Consider the following 25,571-nt stretch of genomic DNA (forward strand, 5'->3'; position numbering starts at 1 on the left):
TAAATTGTGATAATAGGAGAAAATTTTATCAACGATGCTTATTCACCATTCACTACAAGAAAATGTATTTTAAGGTGTAAGTCAATAGTTGTGGCTAAATAAAGGGAGGGCACCGCACCAGCTTTGTTTTTTAACAAAGGGGCATCGAATTCGGTGTCCTAATTTTAATTAAAATTGTAATAGGGTCAATTACATTTTTAGTCATGCATATTTTAGGGTATTCATAAGATTAGTCCTGGTTATAGGGAAATTACTCGTTTTCGGTTTATTTCACAACAACTGGTAATCAGAGCTTTTGGTTGTGAATTTTTTCAATTTTTTGTGAGTTACTATTTATTACTATTCACGTGAATAGTAAATTTCTTGAATAGTAAAAAAATTTCGGCGATACGAATTTGTCGACATAGGTGTTCTAATTCACGGTGGTTCGTAAGAATTGTCAGAAATAATCAAACAAAGTCAGATTCGAGTGGGAGCGATGGCTGCAGACGAAGGAAGTGAAAATTGAAAAGTTCGATGTTGCAGACTTTGGCTTTTGGATTCACGGTGGTTCGTAAGAATTGTCAGAAATAATCCAAACAAAGTCGATTCGAGTGGGAGCGATGCTGCAGACGAAAGGAAGTGAAAATGAAAAGTTTGATGTTGCAGACTTTGGCTTTTGGAAGATGTAGATGAAGATTTTTGTACCAGAAAAATCTATATCAACATCTCTCAGGAAAGCAACCAGAGGGCATGAAGAATGAAGACTGGGCTCTTCTCGACAGACAAGCCCTCGGAGTTATCCGACTGACGTTATCCCGCAATGTTGCTTTCAACATAGCAAAGGAAAAGACCACGGCGGTTTATGGCGGCTCTCTCCAGTATGATGAGAAGTCATCGCCTCAAACAAAGTTCGCTTGATGAGGAGATTACTCAATTTGCGATGGCAAAAGGGCATCAGTGGCTCAAACCTAAATGAACTCAACACAACACAACCCAGTTGAGTTCAGTGGAAATTGAATTCGATGATGAAGTTCGAGCTTTATTCTTTTATCATCCCTACTAGACAGTTGGAATGCTACTGTTACAGCAGTCAGCAGCTCGTCGGAAACAACAAATTAAAATTCGACGATGTTCGGGATCTGATATTGAGTGAAGAAATCGACGAGAGAATCGGGTGAAGCATCAACCTCCTCAGCCTTGCACACGGAGTATAGAGGGAGAACTTCAGAAAGAATTAAATCGTGGCAGATCGAAATCCAAACGGGAAAATCAAGAACGGGAAAGAAATGTTATACCTGTTATAATTGTGGCAAGAATAGTCACTTAAAATATTACGAGCACTGAAGAAAGATACCACGCACATAATATGCCAACATGACAGAGGAGACAGGTGATGCCATGATTTTAAGCATCAACAGTCGATTAATCATGGATCTTGGATTTAGGGGCATCTTTCCACTCCACCCATGCCAAGAAATCATGGAGAACTATGTCAGTTGTGATTTTGGGAAGGTTCATCTAGCTGATGATGAAACCTAAGATCGTCGAAAAGGAGACATCCGACTAAAGCTGCCAAACCAGACCACTTGGAAGCTGACAGGAGTGAGACATATTCCTGTCTCAAAAGAAATTGATTGTTTAGGACAACTTGATGGAGAAAGATATAGTACAACCTTTTCAGGATGTGAATGGAAGATACTAAAGGAGCACTCGTCATTGCTCGTGGTAAGAAGACTGATACTCTCTATGTAACCTCAAATTTAGAGAATATCATTGCAGCCGCAGATACTGATAGAAATCAAATATGGCACCAAAGGCTTGGCCATATGAGCGAGAAAGGGATGAAGACGATTTTGTCAAAAGGGAAGCTGCGGATCTAAAGAATGTAGATGTCGGACTATGTGATGATTGAATCTTGGAAAACAAAAGAAAGTCAGTTTGCAAAGATTGACAAGACACCCAAGGCAGAAAAGTTAGAGTTGGTTCATACTGATGGTAGGGACCATCTAGTTCTATCTCTTGCAGGCTCACTATATTATGTCACTTCATCGATGATCTACGAGGAAGGTGTAGCTTATTTTCTGAAGACGAAATAAGAAGTATTTGATACCTTCAGAAAATGGAAGGCCATGTGGAAAATGAGACTGGTTTGAAAGTCAAGCGGTTGAGGTCTGACAATGGAGGAGAGTACATAAACAGTAGATTCAGAGATTTTACGCAAACAATGGGATCAAGATGGAGACAACAGTTCCCATGACACCAGCAGAATGGCGTAGCAGAGCGCATGAACATAACTCTGAACGAACGTGCCAAAAGCATGAGGATACATGCCGGATTGCCCAAATTGCTATGGGCTGAAGTCATCAACACTGCAGCTTACCTAATCAACCGTGGGCCCTCAGTTCCCTTGGATGGTGGAATACCAGAGGAGCTTGGAGCAAGAAAGAAATAAATCTTTCACACTTAAGAGTGTTTGGTTGTATCTTATGTACATAAATTTGCTGAAAGAAGTAAACTTGATGCCAAGTCCAACAAATGTCTTTGTGGTTATGGTGGTGATGAGTTCGGTTATCGTTTTGAGACTGAAAATCGAAAGATCATCAGCAGAGATGTCATTTTAGTGAAAATGTGATGTACAAAGATAGGTCAACCATAGAATCAAGTAGCTCCAATATCGAAGCTGAAAAAAATTTGCTGAGTTCGAGGAGATTTCTGGAAATGATGTCCAAATCAGTCCTGAAGCAGTTTAAAAAGAACCAGGCACACCGGAACTAAGACACTCCTCCAAATTCCTAAACCAACCTAGCGTATTCACCTTCTTTGCACTACTTAATGCTGACTAACAATGGTGAAACAGAGTGCTATGATAAAGCAATGCAGGTGGAGGATTCAGTCAAGTGGGAGTCTTCCATGAAAGATGAGATGGCTCGCTTATGTCAAATCAGACTGAGAATTAGCTGAATTACCACCAGAAAGAAAACTCTCCATAACAAGTGGATTACAGGATCAAGAAGAGCACGATGGGAGCAAATGCTACAAAGCAAGATTGGTTGTCAAAGGCTTTCAGCAAAAAGAAGGTATTGACTACAATGAAATTTTCTCTCCAGTCGTGAAGCTGTCTACAATTAGACTGGTGTTGAAAATTGTAGCTGCAGAGAATCTATTTTGAGCAATTAGATGTGAAGACATTTCCTTCATGGTGTTTGGAGGAAGAAATCTATATGAGGCAGCCAGAAGGCTCATAGAGGCAGGCAAGAAAAACCTGGTATGCAAGTTGAAGAAGAGCTTGTATGGTTTAAAACAAGCTCCTAGACAGTGGTACAAGAAGTTCGATAGTTTCATGAGCAGCAGTGGTTTTACCAGATGCCAAGCAGATCATTGTTGCTACATCAAGAGGTTCGATAACAACTTCATTATTTTATTATTGTACGTTTATACATGCTCGTTACAGGCTCAGACATGCGAGAGATTTACACTTGAAGCAAAAATCGAAGTAGTTTGCTAGAAGGATCTAGCATGCAAAGCAGATTCTGGGATAAGGATCAAGAGAGACAAAGTCGGGGACTTTGATGTTATCACGGCTGAGTACATCAACAAAGTACTCCAGGTTCAACATGCAAGACGCTAAACCAGTAAGTCACCTTTAGGTGTTCATTTTAGACTCTCCAAAGCAGTCACCAAAGACGGAGGAAGAATGTGCACACATGGTGAATGTGTCGTATGCCTCAGCAATTGGAAGTCTGATGTATGCCATGGTTTGTACTAGACCAGATATTGCTCATAGTGGGATCTGTTAGCAGGTACATGAATAATCCAGGCAAGGTACACTGGGAAGCAGTCAAATGGATCCTATATATCTGAGGGGTACCACAAACAAAGCACTTTGTTTCAAAGGTGGAGATACGATACTGACAGGCTATGTAGATGCTGACTTAGTCGGAAATGTCGACATAAGAAGAAGCACTACAGGGTATATCTATACTCTAGAGGAACTGCAGTGAGTTGGGTTTCTCAACTACAGAAGATAGTTGCTCTCTCCACAACTGAAGCAGAATATGTCGCTCTTACGGAAGCCAGCAAGGATGGTCTGGCTCTAAAGTTTCTTGGAAGAGTTAGGCAAGAAAGAAAACAATGTCTTGTATTGCGATAGTCAAAGTGTATCACCTAGCAAAGAATCCGTCTTTTCATTCCAGACGAAGCACATACAATTACGATATCATTTTATCGGTCTCTTCTGGAAGATGGGATTTTGAAACTTGAAAAGATTAGTGGAGCTCAAATATGGCAGACATTAACAAACGTGACCACGAAAAACTGAAGTTGTGTTCAGCTTCAGTTGCATGCTAGAATACAACTAGAAATGTTGATGCATTGATCGAGTGTGAAGAAAGATTAAAATCAGTCTTCAAGTGGGAGATTGTAAGTCATAATTGTGGCTAAATAAAGGGGCACCACACCAGCTTTGTTTTTCAACAAAGGGCACGAATTCGTGCCCCAATTTTTAATTAAATAATAGGTCAATTACATTTTTCCCTGCATTTTAGAGTATTTATAAGATTAGTCCTTAAGCTTCAACTATAAATACCCTAGCCCATTTAGCTTCAAATCATCCCAAATCATTTTCTTCTCCCAATACTAGAGAGCTTTCTTGTGAGTAGTGAGTGTTTTGTAAACACCTGTAAATTTTCTCTCTTTAGTAAAGATCTCAGCAGTCCGAGACGTAGGCATAATTGGCTGAACTACTTATCAATTTCGGGTATATTTTTCCGCTTTTATTTCGCTTCTCACTAATCTGGTTAGGGAAATTACTCGTTTTCATTTATTTCACAACATAAGGGACACTAAGAATAATTATAAAAGTATAAATTTAGTCACTGAATATTAGTCACAAAATTTTGGGTAGTTGCTATAGCTCCATTACTATTATATTAGTGCGACGTAAATGATTTTTTTGTGACTATGCTTTTTGACACATAAAGCTTAATAATAGTGATGAAATTTAGTCATTAGTAGTATCCTTATTAATGAGATATTTTATCACAATCACAAATTAAATTGATTAATTAAAAAATCATTATAGTATATATTACATTTTAATTATTCATCTTATTTAGACGAAAACCATAGATAAACTGAAATTGAAGAAAGGATGAAAATTGAATCCATAGTGAAAGAAAGAAAGATATCTCTTTATCCTACAAGAATTATATTATATACTTTCAGTATATAATAATCGCGTGATAATTCGTGCCTAGAAGCAAGGTCTGTTACATGAGTTTACGAACTATATAGGTTATCAGTTACTGAGTCGTGGAAGAATGAGCCTATACATGTCACAGATTGTTTCAAAGTGAAATCTCCCCATAGTGGCGGAGGGTATAACAGTTGTAATAATTAAATTTGCATAAATATAGTTTTTATTATTTATTTCAGTTCCAATTAAACTGATTTGGTACAAATAAGAAAATTCCCTACCAGGACGCAACCCGAGATAGTTATTTGGTTCAAATAAAAATAAATTGCTGATTATAAAATTAACAGAAATTCGGTCCATGAAACAACCTCAGAACAGTAACCAGCAGCTTGAAATAGATGAATATATACACAAATAGAGCAAAGCAAAAACATGCTGCCAAATAGCAGAGCCGAAGCTTCCCTTACTGCATATCCCCGCAAGCTTGCAATGCCTCCTAACAATATGGAACTTGTGTTGTGTATTGCAGCAAAGCACAAATCTGTACATTGAACTATCAGAGATTAAACAATTCCATTCGTTAGCCACATAAATGATCCCAATCCCCCCCAAAGGAAGTATCAAAGCCTAGAACAACGATCCCATCGTCGTTCGAACCCCGAGCCTCGACTCATCCGGTCCTTCCGTAACATTCCTCCGAACACTAGCATAACAGCGGGTACCATTGCCTCGGAAATAATGGCCATACTGTCTGCAATGAAGTCTAGAGGAGCGTCGGAACCGAATACAGTAGCTTTTACCTGTGGAATGATGCCAATAAGAACGGCTAGTACGGTAGCAATCAATGGACGGTCTAGAATTTGATTGAAAGGCGTATGTTGTACAACAATTCATCTTTCTAACTACGTTAGGCTCAGCCATGCACCTATATGACTGGCTAATCAATTTCGTCTCGAATCGATTCGACATCTGAAATATCGGATCGAGATGCATTGAACAGGGTTGCAACTAAGGGTGTTCTGCAGTGTTCGGTTCTGTGTTCATAGATCCCGGTCCATTCGGCTTGTATAAGAAGTGGGTATGAGGTCGTCCCTGCAGGCGAATTAGGCAATTCTTCAATCTCAGTCCCTGGTCAACAACCTCATAGTACTCCAATGGCGGCTCCATCATGTGGTAAACGATAGTGTAAAGAACACTGAAACCCAATGTGAGAAAGCTGCAAACGCACTCCATCATAGCATGTATCACCAAAAGGGTTATCTTCATTGTGGCACACTGATGAAACCACCGCAATGGAAATGTTTCCGGTGTTTCCGAACGCTGTCTGATCACGGTGAGACGAAAAACTCGGTGGCGGTCGACATATTAATGCTACTATGAACCCCAGTACGAACCGATGGCTGTACTTATGATAACGTTCGCTGGAATGAACCACCAGTGGATGAATTTGGTGAGAGTAATGACTGGACCGAGGTGGGTGAATATCAAACATGGGCAAATAGAAAGAAAACAAGCTTGCTTAGAAGCTTAAGTGTAGCTTTGGGATCATTTGGATTTTGGGGTGGGAAAGAATAGTCCTATTAGAGCTATGGAAAGCAGTTTGAGTACAGGCAAAACTGCTTCAACTACAATCTCTGTTGATTTCATGTCTATTGTAAATGAAAAGAACACTAAACACCCGGTTTTCATGAATGAAAATAGAGAACTTTGAGAAGGAAAAAGACTTCTTTTATGAACCATCAGCTCAAGAAACTATGAAAGATAGATAAAACAAAATGATGAGTAGACCAGGAAAACGAAGTGCAACTTTCATGTACTGTGTGTTAAAAGGGTAATTTTTTAACACTTCACGTTAGCTTTAAAACTTAAAATATACATACGTATGTGGGTAATCATTGGATGGATTTGTTAATTATTTATTTATTGTTATTTTGAGTTAAAAATTGATTTGAATTATTTTAAGTTTATAAAGACAGTAATATTCTTTTTCTGGTATCTCTCCAAATTTCAGATTTATTTTAATTAATCTAAATCAATCCTCGTCATATGATTTTATGATACAAATTGTTTACCATTTAAACTAATTATTAGTTAGAAAGAGTATTCTAGTTATGTACTCTACCCCATCTATTATTGTTAACTTAAATATAAGTAGGTCCATGCATGAATTGAATGATTCTAAAAATGGTTATAAATAGGCAATTTGATGGGTACGTCAAATTTAATTTGTTTTTTTATTCATTATTTCGAGAAAAGAATTTAATTTTATTTAAATTTTTATTTAGTATTTATTTTGTATAACCACAAGTAGATCAGATAATATAGAGACAATGGCAATTTTTCTAATCTAGTTTATTCTATTCGTAATCGTTAAGATTTGAATGCTTAATCCTTAACCTTATTTAAGATATTTAATGTCCACTAGACACCTAATGTTGGTTAAGATCTTAATATTTATAAAACAACTCTTTTAAGTCGTGCTCGTTCACAAATATTATTGAAGGAATTTAAAAAAAAAATCATATAGTTAATTGGATGGCTATGTAAAGTTAGAATATGAGTACTCCAAATTTATGATCAAATTAAATTATTATTGTAGATTGAATTCCAACGTAACACAGTTTATGTCCGGGTCTACAAAAAATATTATTAATATATTAATATTATATTACTATTGTTATATTTTAATTTACATTTTACATCCATTACATTTTGTAGGCCCAGTTTATTACAAACCCAAAACAAAACCAGGCCTTCACCCAGAAGCCCAGTTACATTCAGCAACCCACCAAGTGAACCCAATTACAAAGGATCCAGCAAACCTTGATCCAGACCAGAGGCCTAGGATCTGATCTGACCCAACTCTAAGTAGATTAGGGTTTCACCCTAATCCCCTAACAATATCCAGCCACCGCCGTTCACAGGACCTGGACCGTCCACTGCCGTGTGAGATGCACGCATTCCTCCAACCGGCACATTGGGCTTCACCGAGCACTCCTAAGCCGACCATCGTCATCAAAACTTGCAAATAGTGCACCAAGTTATCATACAGTAAAAAATCACCCTAAATCCAAACTCCAAATTAATAAATCATACCCTACGCCCTAGATTTCATGATATCATCAACAACAACCATAAATCAAAGAGGCAACAACCATTTTGGGAGGATGGGGGAGAGGAAAAAGAAAGAGGGGAGATAAAAAGGAAAAATCATTTTTACGGGAAGGGACTAGAGAACGATTTGGGGGTTAAAAGGAGGATTTTGAGAGAAAAAACAAAAAAAAATACATTCGGATGAGGAGAAAACTGAGGGGATTCATGAACAAACAAAAAAGAAAACACAAAAAAAATAGAGATAGAGGGTGAAGAAAGTTTACCTTCGTTGGCATCACTGAGAAAAAGGGTCATCAGAGGTTTAGTTCCCAAACTCCAATCGTAGATTTACTCCAAACCGCTCCCTTTCAGGAAAATGGTCTTGGATTCTACTGAGGGCTTTGTGAGGAGTGATTTGGTATCACTGTCCATTCCGTTGTCGGTAAGCGACGGCCGACACTAATCAGCGGCGACTGGAACAGTGGTGGCTCGTCGAAATCTGGGCATGAAAGAGCTTTGGTTGAAGCTCTTCCTCTGGCTCTCTCTCTCTCTCTCGTTTGAGCCAAACAGAAAAGAAGAAAAATGGGGATGTGAGGTCTATTTTGGCCGTGGTTCATATATATATATATAACACACACGAAACGACATCTTTTTTAGGGGGACGAGTTCTGTAATTTTGCGCATGGGGTAAATAACTGTTTAAGTCCATGTTCTTTTGTAACGTGTTATTTGAGTTATTAATGAAGTTTTAATTTCTTTTATTTTGTTCCTCCTATTATGATTCCTATATTTTAGTCATTACTCCATAGTATCAAATTCTTACTAACTTTCGATTATTTACCCTTAACTTATTTAATTCATTTGGTCATTATCTTTATTGTATGAAAATATCAAATTTTGTTTGCTTGTTTTCACTATATTCATTATAGTCCTTAGTCTAGTGGTATGAAAATGGTAATTTTGTTCAGGCCTTAAGGCTACCTTGTTCCATTTGGTCATTAATTTTAGGGTAAATCACTACATAGTTCCTCTAAGTTAGGCATTTTCACACTTATGTCACTGTATCTTGGGTTATTTACTCACAGGACCCCAACCTTTGTTGTGTTATTATGTTTAGTCACTAGGTGTTTCATTTCAACATTTTATTTGTTCAAGTATCTTGTTTTAATTTATTCTGATTTAGTCAGCATTTGAGATGTTTCTTATTGAATTAGTCATTAATCTTTGTATTACTTCTTTTTAGCCACTAATGATTTTAATTCTTTGTTTTTAACCCGTTATTGGTGATTTATTTGTTTTAATCCTTGTTTGTTTAACTAATCAATTTTCCTTTATTGGTATATATGTATGCGTGTATTATTTTAATATTGTTTCCATATTTGTACATTAATATTTCAATTGTGTAAATGGGTACGTATTTTTTGTATTATATAATTTGATTCCTATAAAATATCTATGCTTGTTAAGATTATTCATTCATACATTTCAAGAACAACAAATTTGTAGAATGGGCGTAGAAAACATTGCTTGATTGAAGTAGTGGGATCCGATACGACATTCGAACAAAATGTAAACTTGAAATAAATTTATTTTTTTGCTAATTAATTCATTTTTATTTTATAATTGTACAATACAATGTATGTTTATCTAAATAATAATTTATTTTAATTTATGTAAATTGTTGATATTCATTTTATATTCAATTCACTTTTTTTAAATCAACGAGGATGAAATATTCTTTTACAAATAAGAAATAATTGAAATAACTTTCCCGACGAAGTATTACAAAATTTAAAATTTCTTATCGAGTAAAAGAATTTTCTTTTAAATAATTAATTCGTAGTAAGTTAATCAAATTTCAATAAATAGATCATATTTTAATTGTATATTCAATTCCTAATTTCCACCATCACGACGTGTAAGCGATTCAGTTCTAATTTTTTGGCATTGTCGGATGCTAATTCTTCCCCACACGTAATCGACTATCGGACCCGTTACATTAAATCTTTGTAATCGCTGACCAATTTTTTTTTGTCTAATAAATGATTTTTCTTAAAATTGCTTTTAAAAGACGATTTTAGGTATTCGACCTACCTAGCCCAAAGGGCGATGACGACTCTATTCAATTTAATTTAAATTAATTCAAAATCCACCCATTTTTCAAATAAAAGTCATAATCCTTTTTTTAAAAAAATATTTTAATTGTTTTAAAAATGGTTATGACAGTTTGGCGACTCAACTGTGGACTTTTTTAGAGCGTCAAGTGTAAGCGCTTACCCATTGTCGTTGTGGTGGAAATTATGAGTTCGAGTCTTTAGTTAACTTGATCCGTTATTGAAGTTTTTAATTGCTCATTTTAATTGTCAACTTTTAATTTTTCTTTAGCTCTGTCCAGTTTTTGTCGAGTTTTTTCTTTTCCGTTTTTTAGTCAAAGATAGGTACGTTGCCTCACCACATCACATGCATTCGCATAGCAAAAGCTCTAGACCCGAGCTTCGATCCAAATAAGTGGGGTGAATGCTTTACTCTCGTAATAATTTGTTCTTCGTATGAGTTTTAGACCCCTGGGATACATACCTTATACCTTCGAAGGGATTTATTCCTCGTATGGGTATAAGGCAATTAATCCCCTCGAATTGAACTTGTTTCGTTTGGAACCTCTAATGGATGAGGATCGAGGGTTCGACAGCCCAAGGGGCACCAACATCAAGGACAATTTGAGTACCCTTTTCCTCATAGAGCCAAACCATGCATATAGTGAACCATACATATAGTGAACCATAGAACGATTACCTTAGGTATAGACATACCAAACCTATGTCCGTTAGTAGGTACCCAAAATATGTGTACACAAAGGAGCAGTATTTCTGAACCTTTCCATTTTGCTATAAATTATGTTGAATAACAGCATGCGAACTAGATACCATGCAGTTAGGATTAATTTCTTGAAAATAATTACCATGGGTAGAAAGCATGTCTGGGTAGGATTACTATCTAACAAAAGCATGCCCGGGTAGATATCATAATTGGGTAGATGTTGTATTTATGTTATATAGTATCTTTTAATTGATTATCTGCCCATATTAACTAATCTCTTTTCTTTTTTTTTTATGTCATTTATCATCCTTTTTGTATTGCATTGCATCATTATGACATAATGCGAAAATATTGATTCACAAGGGGATATTCTAGAGAAAATTTTCACAAGAAGAGGTAAAAGTTTTCAATCAAGCAGCCATATATACAAACATGTACTGAGAGCTAAAACAAGTTTAGAGACTACAAGAAAGAAACTTGCTCGAAGATCATGCAACATTCGAGAATAGAATGATGATCCAGTGATCCAAGGAGTAATCTAGTAGAGTTTCATCTACGATCATTTCATCGCTAGTAATCAATGAACAATGCGCGAACTTCAGTATTATCGAGGTCTTAACGGAGTTAGGTGATAGAGCATTTGAGGGGCATCATTTTCAAGGACGAAGATCCGAGACTAAGCAATGATCTACTTCAGACTCAACAGCAAAGCGAAGGCATGTCTGCAAAGTGGATTGTCTTGTACTGTGAAGGCTTTTATCTCTGGTGAAAATTGTTCTACGATATTCATCGTTGGGATCAATATTTTTGCATCTGCATTTGTATCTTTGCATTTTGTATTTGCATTTCAATTTTAAGCATTTTCACATGCATCATTCATAAAAACATAGAATTAATTCATGGAGAATTCGATGAAATTGATCCTGATCATGGGACAACTTTGAGAATAGAAACATAATTCAAACAAATTAAAGGAAAAAGCTAAAATCGGTATAGTGAAAGCATATTCAACTAGTCGTAGGGTTGAGCCTTCCAGGATGATCCGCCAAAAGAGTCCCTATTTCTTGAGGTCCATGTTGATATCGTATGCATCTATCACATAGGAAGCTCAGGACATTCTGCTGAGAAATAGGCACTGAAGCGCAAGATCCATAACTTGATGGATCAGGGGCATGGACAATCGAAGAAAGATGGGGGTATTGCATCTACCATTTGCATTGAGAGCATTGTTTTGTTTGAACTCGTTTTTGTTCTGTCTTTCATATTTGCTTAATCTTTTAATGATTGAACTTATGTCCTTCTAAGGTTGAATAATTGAACAAATTTTAATCTTGTAGTTCTTCGAATATCGAATGAATTAATGATTCTTTTAATCCTTCAAAAATTATAGATTTTTGACATATGACAAGATTAGACATTTCTTATACCATCTAAAACCAAAAATAAAATTTTTGATTCTTTACCTGAAATAATTAATGGTCATTACCAAAAGACCAAATTTCGACATTATCTTTCCTTTATACTTTGAAACATTGCTTTTTATCTTTTTGAGACACAAAAGTCATACATTTACCTTTCTTTGTGGTAATAAAGTCACACCATATAATATCCCAAAATCGGGGCTAGTGACTAAAATAAAAATTTTGAAACTTTAAAGTCTGATTCTGAAAGATTTAAAAGTAAAGGGATTTAAATTAGAATATTTAGTGGATGTTAGTTAGTAATTATTAAAGGAAATAAAGGGTAAAATGGTCATTTGACCATAAAGATTTTTATCTTTCTCTTGAGGCTATAAAACACGTGGAAAGGGGAGAAAGAAAATAAAAGTCTGGAGCTTGGTTATCTCCTTCCTCTCTTCCCGTAAGCTCCATGACAAAGGTAAGTTTAATTTCAGTTGGTTAATTCTTGAGTTTTACGCTTAGTTTTGATTCTTGGGTTGCTAAGAAAGATTATTTAGAGATTAAAGTATGTTGAAACTTCAAAATGGATGAGTTAGGGAGGATTAAATATAAAGAGTTTTTAAGTCAATTATTGAAATAAAAGGAGTTAATAGATTTTGAAGTTGAATTTGACTTGTCAATGGTTAAATTAAGGAATATAAAGTGTTAGAAGTGGATTTAGAACATGTTGAAAATTGAGTACGATTCTTGAATTTCATAAAGAGGAGAAGATATTGAGGTTAAAGATGAGATAAATGAAAATTAATGAGGCTAAGTATGCGTACTGGAGTTAAGAATATAAAAGGGGATGAAACATGAAAGATTTAAGCTAAAATTGATGAGTTTTCGGGTTCAAGAAGTGAATTCTGGGCAGAGTGAATCGGTACACATTCAATGTGTACCGATGCATCAAAGGTAAATTTCCAGAAATTGTTCAGTGTGAATCGATGCACAGGAAGTGCATCGATGCACCCCTTAAAAATGGAACATCGAATGCAAATTGTGTATCGATGCATAGTTAATGCATCGATGCACATATTACTGAGTGTATCGATGCACATACTACAGAGTGTACCGATGCACTTCAAAGGAAAAAATAGAAGTATATATTTCTTATAGCTTAAGAAATCAAGGATCGAATCTTAGTATTTAGAACGCTAATATGTATTCATGATTGTGTAGATATCGATCGAGAGCAAGTTCCGTAATGATTGAAAGGTTAGAATTAATCAAGAAGAGAAAGTAAGCCATAGGAGTAATTGATAGCAGGTGAGGCCAGGTGAGTGCATACTCATAGAATATATGTATTTCTACATGGAAACTAGACTTGTGATAAGTTTGTTTCAATATTTTGAATATATGATAGTATGATTCAAAGCATGATTAGGATTGTTTATTATGTGAATATGTCTTGCTTGTATTACATGTTATGTGATCTGCATTTGTATAATATGTAATTTATGATAATGATCTAGGAAACATTACAAGAATGTTACTGAGTTAATTGATAATAATAAGTCATGAAATTACATGCATATGTAATATAAATTATAAGATGAGAAAATAAGTGTTGATGTGTATATGAGAATAAGAAATAAGTTATGCGATATATATGATATACGGGAAACATACGTAAACAAGAGATGGAAATGATATATATGTTATATGAACACATGAGAAGTGTATAAGATAAGTGACATATGAATATGAAATCATATGGACAGTATGTACATGTGAAATGATAAATAATAATGCCTATGTTATATGTCATGAGGGCTAGAGGTATAGTTGGCATGTCAAGAGTCGAGGGTTCTACGTGGTCATTTGGGGCATTTCATAGTGGTCCTTTGGGACAAATTCATATGCCCCTAGTGGGACCCCATATGAGTTGTGGTGATATCATAGTGCACAACCTTAATAGACTCACATATCTACAGTTCTCACATGTTTGCATGGGCCAAAATAAAAGATATAATATGGAAAAAAATGCGATGTGATGCTACATATTTGTTGGGTAATATGATGTGTACGTATGTGAAAGTATGATAAAAAGATGATAAAGTTATGAACGTGAATGATGATATGTGCACATAGGGATAATTATTTTATAAAAGAATCTATGAGTGGGTATGAAATGGATATATATGTATTTATGTTTGATGAATATATGAAACGTGCATATTAGGAATTTGTATATACATTGTTATGCTTGTATATAATATGTTAGAAATTGTTCATGCATGTTTACGAGTTAGAGTTTTATTATATGATTTATGCCTCACTACGTCAACGACTTAGTGTGTGATTGTTTCGCACGTAGGTTCGAGGAGATTATAGCATGATAAGGAGCAAGATAGGTCAGTTTCTCCTTGTTAAATATCAGATTAGAAAAGAAATGGATACGATTATGTATTCAATATATTGAACGTAGTTGGCATGTACCAAGTGATTTGTATTGAATATGCTCTGAAAGGCTTTGTAAATCCAAATGTTTTTAATTAATGCAAGTTAATCAGCTTTATTTAAATGAGAAATTGAAATATTTTAATTATTTTGTGAAAAATAAATAGTTTGAAAAGTCAATGTGACACTTCGGACTCATATTTGGGTCGGATACGGGTTAGGGTGTTACACACCATCAAAGCAAATCAACATTTTCCTACCAATAAAACTTGAAGGAATGAAATACAAGATGTTTACTTGAACATTAACCTTACTACAAGAAGAAACAATGTGGGGCATCTCGAAGCAATTTTCTGAGGACGAGTCTGAGCAATTGAGACATGTTGGGAGCAACAAGATAAAACAAATTTATTCTAAATAAATTCTTTCATGCATTAATTATATTGTTTTCATGTGAATAAAAATTAATCTTGAATATATATTCTCTGGGGATGCCTATTCTGTAAGAAATTTCGTATATGAAATGAACGACATTCTTTCTTTATCTCCTCACAAAAGGAGAAAATATTTCCCTTGTGTCCCCTATGAGCCTAAATTATGTTTTCTTATGATTCAACCCTAACCAAGGATCACCCTCCACACTGGGGGCAGGGTGGAGGAAATCTGATCGCATGAGTGAAGATCATCAATCCAGATGAGACACCGAAAGATGAAAAATGCCAAGTGCAAAGATCCAAAGAAAAAGCAAAGAGAAAAAATCAAAAGAAAAAGCAAAGAAAACGGGAAAAGAAGCACACACAAAGATTCGCTCGAGTCAAATGACACATCAAGCTTCAAACTATGAGATTGATCAAGCACAATCATTCTAGAATCAGCTCACCAGATCATGGAATATCAGGAAAATAAGGACACATACGAGAAGATCCAAATTGAGCAAGATGAGATTGAAGGCATCAGAATGAATTAATCATTAGTTCAGTAACCCTTAAACACTTTTTTGGGACTACTTGTCCATTTTCTTTCATAACCGTAAACCATGACCTACTTTACGTGCCTAAAAAGTCCATTCTAATCATACATGGATTTCTAAATAGAAGAGACTATCTTTAGATCTCATCCCGTCCATCAGGATTAATCTTTTATTTACAAAAAGGTTTTCTAAAATCTTTAATGCATGATAGAGAGAAATAACAAATAGGGTTCAAGACGTAAATTTTGAATAACATCTTGAAGCCAAAGGAGGATTTGAGTTAAAAACCTGAAAAGGCGGCTTGAATATAAATATTGTGTAGTTGTTGTCCCTTGATAAGGCATTGCACAACCCGAATAAGATCATGAGAGCTGGAAGTTGGAGAACACTTCCAATAGATGAGTACAGAAGATACTCCATCAGATCAGTGAACATCAAAGAAATAAGAATGTCAAACCTTTGATCAAAAATAACAACTTGAGATATTTTATCATTTCCTTACTTAACCATTTCTCAAAGATAGCAATAATCTTGACACTTGTCAAATAGATATAATTTATTGAAGGTTTAAAATTATAATTAATTCTTTGATATCCAATGAACTCTTGTTAACACAAGAATGTGCAAAGAGGGGCAGTTGTACACCCATTTTTGTCCGGGTTTACAAAAATATTATTATTATTATTATTATTATTATTATTAATTTAATTTATATTTTACATCCATTACATTTTGCAGGCCCAGTTTATTACAAGCCCAAAACAAAATCAGGCCTTCACCCCAGAAGCCCAGTTACATTCAGCAACCCACCAAGTGAACCCAATTACAAAGGACCCAGCAAACCCGGACCCAGATCCGAGGCCCAGGATCTGATTTGACCTTACCTAAGCATATTAGGCTTTTCACTTTAATCCCCTAACAACATCCAACCGTTGCCGTTCACAGGATCTGGACAGTCCATCGGCGCGTGAGATGCACATGTTCCTCCAACCGGCGCGTTGGGCTTCACTCAGCACTCTTGAGCATGCCATCATCACCAAAACTTGCAAACAGTGCACCAAGTTATCATATATAGTAAACAAATCACCCTAAATTAAAATACCAATAATCACATAAAATCGAGATTTTTACCTAAAATCATAAATAAATCATACCCTACCCCCTAGATTTCATGATATCATCAACAAACAACCATAAATCAAAGAGGCAACAACCATTTTTAGAGTATGAGGGAGAAGAAAAAAAAAGAGGGGATATAAAAAGGATAAACCATTTTCAGGGGAGAGGATCAGAGAATGATTCAGGGGTTGAATGGAGGATTTTGAGAGGAAAAAAACACATTCGAAAGAGGAGAAAACCGAGGAGATTCGGGAACTAAACAGAAAAGAAAACACAAAAAAATAGAGAGATAGAGAGGGTGAAGAAAGTTTATATTCGTTAGCCTCCACTGAGAAAAATGGGTCATCGGAGGTGGAGTTTTCCCAAACTCCAATCGTATATCTACTCCAAACCGCTCCCTTTCAGGGAAAACGGGTCTTGGATTCATACTGGGGGCTTTCAGAGGAGTGATTTGGTATCACTGTCTCCATTCTCCGTTGCCGGGAAGCGGCGGCCAGCACGGTAGTGTCTCCTAGGAATCTGGGCATAAAAGAGCTTCGGTTGAAGCTCTTCCTCTGGCACTCTCTATCTCTCTCTATCTCTCTCGTTTGAGCCTAACAAAAAAGAAGAAAAATAGGGAAGGGAGATCTATTTTGGCCGTTGGTTTCATATATATATATATATATATATATATATAATACACGAAATGGAGTCGTTTTGAGGGGACGAGTTTTGTAGTTTCGCGCATAGGGTAAATATCTGTTTAAGTCCCTGTTTTTTTTATAACGTGTTATTTGAGTTATTATTGAAGTTTTAATTTCTTTTGTTTTGTTCCTGCTATTTATGTTTTCTTATGTTTTAGTCATTACTCCATTGTATCAAATTCCTACTAACTTTTGATTATTTACCCTTAACTTATTTAATATTCATTTTGGTCATTTATCTTTGTTGTATGAAAAATATCAAATTATGCCTGCTTGTTTTCATTGTATTCCATTCTAGTCCTTTGTTTGGTGGTATGAAAATGGTAATTTATGTTTCTGGTCCTTAAGGTTAACCTTGTTTACATTTTAGTTATTAATTTTAGGGCAAATCACTACATAGTCCCTCTAAGTTAGGCATTTTCACACTTATGTCACTATATCTTGGGTTATTTACTCACAGGACCCCAACCTTTGTTGTGTTATTATGTTTTAGTCACTAGGTGTTTCATTTCATTCTTTGTTTCAAGTATCTTGTTTTAATTTGTTGTAATTTAGTCAACATTTGAGACGTTCCTTATTTGAATTCAGTCATTAATCTTTGTATTACTTCTTTTTAGCCACTAATGATTTTCAATTCTTTGTTTTGAACCTGTTATTGGTGATTTATTTTGTTTTAATCCTAACTAATCAATTTATGCTTTATTGGTATTGCATATGTATGCGTGTATTATTTTACATATTGTTTCCATATTTCTACATTAATTTTTCAATTGTGTATATGGGTACTTATTTTATGTATTATATAATTTGATTCCTATAAAATATCTTTTCTTGTTAAGATTATTCATTCGTACTTTTTTCAAGAACAACAAATTTGTAGAATGGGCGTGGAAAGCATTGTTTAATTGAAGTAGTGCGATCCGATACGACATTCGAACTAAATGTGAACTTAAAATAAATTGATTTTGTTTGCTAATTAATTCATTTTTATTTTATAATTGAACAATACAATGTATGTTTATCTAAATAGTAATTTATTTTATTTTATGTAAATTGTCGATATTCATTTTATATTCTATTCACTTTTTGTTTAAATCAATGAGGATGAAATATTCTTTTATAAATAAGAAATAATTGAAATAGCTTTCGGATGGAGGATTGTGAATTTTAAGATTTCTTATCGAGTAAAAAGATTTTCTTTTAAATAATTAATTCGTAGTAAGTTAATCAAATTTCAATAAATATATCATATTTTAATTTTATATTCGATTCCTAATTTCTACCATAACAACGTGTAAGCGATTCAGTACCAATTTTTGAGTGTTGTGGCCCGTTACATCGAATCTTTGTAATCGCAGACCAGTTTTTTTTATCTAAAAAGGATTTTTCTTAAAACTGTTTTTAAAAGACTTTTTTAGGTATTCGACCTACCTAACCCAAATGTCGATGACGACTCTATTCAATTTAATTTAAATTAATTCAAAAATCCGCCCATTTTTTAAATAAAAGTCATAATCATTTTTTAAAATAATATTTTAATTGTTTTAAAAAAAATGGTTATGACACCAACATAAATATTTACAAGTATTATCGGTTTAGAGAAGTACACGAGTTGAATTTTTTTTTATCCAATTAGATATTTGAATTTAATTTATTGATTCTAATATGAAAGATATTGTTGTAGGTTAGATTAAGTATAATTAAATTTTATTAATTAACCAACTAGGTTACAAGATTAAAGAAAGGTATCATAGAGGATAAGAAACAAAGATGGGAAAAAGACAAACCCTGCTCTTTGTCATTAGCTTCACCTCCTGTATATCCACCATTCTGCAGCATTTTGTGTTCTGTAGGCAAATTCTTCTCGGCTTTCCTGCTCCCTTCCACTTTCCACAAATCCCACACTCGGGTTTTCGGCGGCGGTGTTGCGTCTGCAATTGGAGCTACTAACCCTGCCTTCCCGTAATCTATTACTCCATCAACTAAACCATACACCTTCGCTTCCCAAGGATTCATGAAATTATCTCGGTCTGTATCTATTTCAATCTGCAACATAATGGATAGTAAATACGATATGATTTAAAAGTGAAAACAAATGCAAATGATAAAGGAATGTTGGAAGGCAATCCAACGTGTTCTTCAGGCTTTCCTGTAACTCTTGATAAAATCTTGTTCAGCTTAACCTTATGGTACACCATTTCCCTTATTCGTATGCTCATCTCTGTTGCCTGCAATCGTATATGAAACGGTCTTGATGCAAATAACCGAAACCACCAGAAATTAACTTCAACAGACAACTTTATCGATCTAAAGCAACATCCGGTTAAAACCAGAGAGACAAATTACTAGTAGAGTTCAAATCAGGCTTTTTCTATTAAGTATAAAGTTTTCAGCCAAGCTTCATCTTTCAATTAAAACTCCATTTTCCCTATAGTTAACATCAATTCATCTTGCAAGAAAATTGTACTTGGCCAGTAAAAAATTAGCCATGGACACATCACAAAAGCAATATACATCATATATAATGATGAATTACACTTCAAATCATGTAAGCAGTTTATGTAGTTTGCTTCTGACTTGTAGCATTCTACGATTCTAACGTCTGTCCCTTCGTCGCCTTCGAGAACTAATATTTTCTCAGGAAACAAAGGGGATAAGAATTCAGATTGAATATAAACACATGATGATTGCAATTTCAGCCTTGATTTTAGAAGACCAACCAAGAAATTTTGCAGGTTCAAATTGGAAAGCAAGCATGTCAAGTTTAGTACTGAAAACAGCCAACAATTAAATACAACTGTAACGTATTAAGTGGAACATGATCATGACATTTAATAATGAAAACAAACAACGAAGTTGATAGTGCCCAAGAGTCCTTGAAACGAAGATATAAATCTAATCTCAGAGGAACAATGTTCATAAAATAATGCAGAGAATCACACACTTACTTTGACTCCAGCAGTTTCAAGTGGTTGATGAATCATCACTCTCGAATTGGGCATGCAAAACCTCTTCCCTTTAGTACCGGAAGCCGGGAGAAATGCCCCCATCGATGCAGCAAGTCAAAGGCAAATAGTTGAAACATCTGCTTTACACATCTTCATGGCATCATGTATTCCCATTCCTACTTGCATCAATCAATGAGGGAAGATTAACATACACCTAAAACCTTTGCATCACCTACGTGAATACAAAATACCTTCTTGCAGCTGATTAAACAACACTGATCAAGACCATTAGCGAGCCATATGAATTCTTCGAAGCTAACCAAGCTAGGAACTTTAGGAGTTCGCCTTACAATAGACTAGGAACAATTCTCTAAAGCGTAAACTTTTAGAACACTTCATTCCAAATGCCATTCTAATGATTATGCATGAAGGCAAGAAAAGGTGGATAGAAGCAAGGAGTGAAGCATATGGAAGAAAATCTAAAGACATACCAGCAGTGATAGAGCCACCAGGTGAATTGATGAACAATTTTATGTCTTTCTCGGAGTCTTCAGCATCGAGAAGTAACAGCTGACTTATAATCAAATCTGCTGTCATGTCATCCACGTATTCACCATCAGTGAAAACAAAATAAACTGGATTCAAACCACCAAATAATCACCGAGACCTTCAAATTCAAAATCATAGAACATAAAATTTTAGAAATTCAATCTTTAAACACCAACAATGCAGAAGAAAGAGAATCACATTTCACTGTATTCCATAATAAAAATAATACAAATAGATATCAATAAGAAAACCAATTTCCAAATTGAATTATGAAATTAAAAACAAGTAAAATTCAAGAGAGGAAGAGAGAGATTGAGATTACAGAAAGAAAACGACAATAAAAATTTGGCAACCCCAAACCCTATAAACCGAACTCAGAATCCAATTGGCATATATGCTAAAAACAAAGTCTAAAACTTTAGAAAAACCCACATTCCAAATTGAACTATAAAGCAAGAAAAAAAGAAACACAAAAGGAAATACAACCTGAGAACCCAAAAAGATAATCCTTTGACGAAGAAGCATGTTAGTCGTGTCAAGCTCTTCAAATCTAGGAAGCCAAGATGGAGCTGACGTAAGAGGGGATGCACCAGAGACATCCCAGTTGGTGGATACGGTTGCTTTTGGAAATGAACTCTTTAAACCCTTAACACAAATGGCTTTCCCTCTTCTTTTATTTGGAAACATAAATTTTTTGTTAACAAGACATGGTGATGGTTTGGTTATGTGGATTAAACTCGCCCCCATGTATTCTTTCATGAAAAAACTCTTTTTTTGTTTTCCTCTTTGTCTGCCGTTTAGTTTTACAGGTAGTCGAGAAGGAGAAGCAAGAACAGATTGGGATATATTCGGCATTTGGGATGTTCAAAAGCGGTGCCGTTTTAATCGAATCACTGATTTTGCCTTTGTCCGGATGACAAAACACGGCCCAAAGGAAAGGAGAACCAAACACACAAATACACAATTGAGCCATTGAAGTAGAAGGGGGAAAAGAAACAATTACAAAGAAGAAAAGACATAGACATGTACTCACCCTCAGTGCTACGTCGTTTCTTCTGCTTCAGTATAGCAGCATCGTCTTCAGTAGCACCTTCTGCTGCTATTACTTCTAAGAAAAAGTCACTTGTCTTCTTGGGTTCCCCTCAGGTACTTCAAACTACTAAGGGAACAAAAAGAGTTCATTTTCCTAATACTATAGGTCTACACTTTTATGTTTGGGTTAATTATACGAATGATCATTTTTATCCTTGTCTTGTCAATTAGTGGTCATTGATTTCAAAATAGATATAAACATATTCGTTTTAATTTAAATAAGATTTGGTCATCACGTTATACCACTAACTATTTGTTGATCTGGCTTAGAAGGGTAAACTACGTATTTGATCATTTTTATTTTAGTTTTATAAACGTATAGTCACTTAATTTAAAAAAAATATAAAATTTTGGTAATTTATGTTATCGTTTTATTAAGATTTTATCACTGAGTGTTAGCCGTCGAGAAATAAGATTTGGTCATAACATTAAACCACTTTATTGAGCTGGCTTGGAAGGGTAAACTACTTATTTGGTCATTTTTGCTTCAGTTTTATAAATGTATAGTCACTCGATTAAAAAACCATAAGTTTTGGTCATTTATATTATCGTTTTATTAAGATTTGATCACTGAACGTTAATTGTCATGAGTTTGATGATGTGACACATTAAAAAAATTTAATTTTTATTCTAATACTTGAACTTTAGATGAAATATTAAATATGTTTCTTTTTTGTAAACCCAAAATAATTTAGGGATAGATTTTTAATTTACCCTTTTTATCATCTTACAAGTACTCTATCCCACACTTGTGCCTGCATTATGTGCCTCCACGCTTATGGCCGCGCTTGTCACAGAAAAGTCCTGTAACATGTAATTATATATCTACAACCAATACTTCAGAGAAAAAGGGGGAATTGAATGCTAGAAACAGGACAACGAATCTATTTTTGTTACAATCATTCTAAACTATATGGATCAAACCTAGAACGCCTTTGTTCTGCTCATTCTGCATTCCCAAGGGCAAACGAATCTTTGTAAAAATAATGAAGGTTGTCTCAATTTCAGTAATGTGAATGGCTTCACAACCCGGTACATTAAGTGTTTTCTTGCAATTTTTAAACATCAAATCTATATATTCCTCAATAATATACAATGAAATTAAATAATTTTTGCTAAAAATTTACCTCCGCCGCGTGTAGTTTCATCTCTTTATCCTCCTTTTATGATTTGGGTTTGTGAGTAATTTGATTAATGTTGGTATAATCAATATTCCAGCAACCCAAACAAAAAAAAAACAAAACCTAGATGAAACGGGGGAAGCGGCGGAGAAGAGGGCAGGGGAAGAAAATATATGGAAAAAGCGGTAAATTGATATTTATCTATAAACTATTTTAGATTTATAAAATCTCATGATTAGTAATTTATCTAAATTTAAATGATTAAAATAAAAGTTAACTCTTTTTATTAATGTGTCACATCATCAAACTCACGACAGTTAATCTCAGTGATCAAATCTTAATAAAACGATAATGTAAGTGAACAAAACTTATGTTTTTTTAAATCGTGTGATCATACGTTTATAAAACTGGAATAAAAGTGATCAAATCTATAGTTTACCCTTCCATGCCAGCTCAGTGAATTATTAGTGGTCTAACATCAATAAACTTTTGGTGATTAATTCTTATTTAAATAAAAACGAAGATAATCATATCTTATATATTTTGAAATCAACGATAAAAAATAGATAAAATACTAACATAAATGATTATCCGTGTATTTTTAAAAGTTATATTGAATTGTTGAGTGGAATGTAATGTGTGTGGTAATTCAAATCTGTATAGAAGTGTAGGCTCCATAATTATCTGTTATATATTCTATTTTTGTTAACATATATGTAATTATCTGGTTCTTTTTTACTTTTTTAACTTACGGTTGGGGATGTGATAAAAGTGGGGTTTTGATTAGTTATTCATTGGTTTGGTATGCTTCGATTTGTATTAACACTTAGAAATTCTACACGTTAAACTATTTGATGTTGAACACTCACGCTCTTATATTTATGATGTTAGAATCTGGAACTTTAAGAAATAATAACAATTCCTTTATCACTTAGTTGTTTGGTTCGTACTCTAATGTAACATTGGCTCAATAGGCAAGGGTTCCATTTTCTTTTATTTCTTTTCCAAGTATCCTTCATATAAATTATTTGAATACCATGATCAACATTGACTACAGTTTCTTATGTTTATTACATTATTTGTGTACATCCTAACGAATTTTGATATCATGTGTCATGTCTGGTAGATGAGCAGGATATTTTTTTATACCAAATAATGCCCAGTCTGCACACTAAGGCCTATGGTTTTCTATGTCAAAGTTTAATTGGTTTATGAATAAACAATGTGAAATAATATATGTTCAAATATTCTGTAATACTTTAATCAAGTTCAACCCGAAGATTAATGGATTACGATATCGCACAGAAACACTGAAGAGGCTAACCCAATTCTTTTAAAATGACTGTAAAACATCACATAAAATCCAACTCAAGTAAAATAAAATAAAAACGTAATAATTCAAAATTTAAAAGTATGGGGAGCTCCCAATTCATCCAGAATAAATACACTGAGTTTAAAATCAAAATAGAATTACATATGAATACAAAAGAGTTTACAATAGTACATGCCCTTTAATACAAATCAAGATGTACTCTAATGTCTCGGCTATGCCGGAATATCTGGTGACGATAACGTTCCTTGGACGGCCTCTAAAAAATGCAACACCCTTGACTAGTACGACATACAGTCGACCGATTTAAGGAGCTACACAGAACCACCAAAGGGGCTGACCAACTTTTTCTTACTTTCTATAAATATAAAACAACTATAAAATAAACTGGAGAATAAATAAAATATTACACTGTGGAGCACCAAATTAAAATATTTACTCTTTTAAAAAATAATACAGACCATTCTACTGAAACTACAACTCAACTGAATAATAAAGTTTACAAATATACATGCCCTTTCAAAATGCTGAGACATATTCTGAATATGCACTGGTCTGAACTGGGTTTTAGTCTATCAATTGCTCCTCACCTGCTGGATCTACTGACCTTGCCCACAGAAACAATTTGAAGGTTGAGCTAACTAGCTTAACGACACACTAATAGCTAAAACATACTAACTGCATATCACTAAAAGGCTAGCTATCAAGTCTACTGATCTAATATGCTTAATGAATATCCTTGCGATATTCATTCTTTACACTACTGTAGACATCATGGTACGGCTGAGAGATTACTGCATCTTGGAGCTCATGCACCCCTCTATTCTACTA

The 25,571-nt window shown here is 34.4% G+C and overlaps 2 pseudogenes; both read right to left on the reverse strand.

Moving 5' to 3' along the window:
- Positions 1 to 5,516: 5,516 nt before the first annotated feature.
- On the reverse strand, positions 5,517 to 6,823 carry LOC120182900 (annotated as a pseudogene).
- Positions 6,824 to 16,800: 9,977 nt separating this feature from the next.
- On the reverse strand, positions 16,801 to 22,067 carry LOC120182901 (annotated as a pseudogene).
- Between the last annotated feature and the right edge of the window lie 3,504 nt (positions 22,068 to 25,571).

The sequence above is a fragment of the Hibiscus syriacus genome, unplaced genomic scaffold (genome assembly GCF_006381635.1).
Source record: "Hibiscus syriacus cultivar Baekdansim isolate YM2019G1 unplaced genomic scaffold, ASM638163v2 tig00112738_pilon, whole genome shotgun sequence".
NCBI lineage: Eukaryota > Viridiplantae > Streptophyta > Magnoliopsida > Malvales > Malvaceae > Hibiscus > Hibiscus syriacus.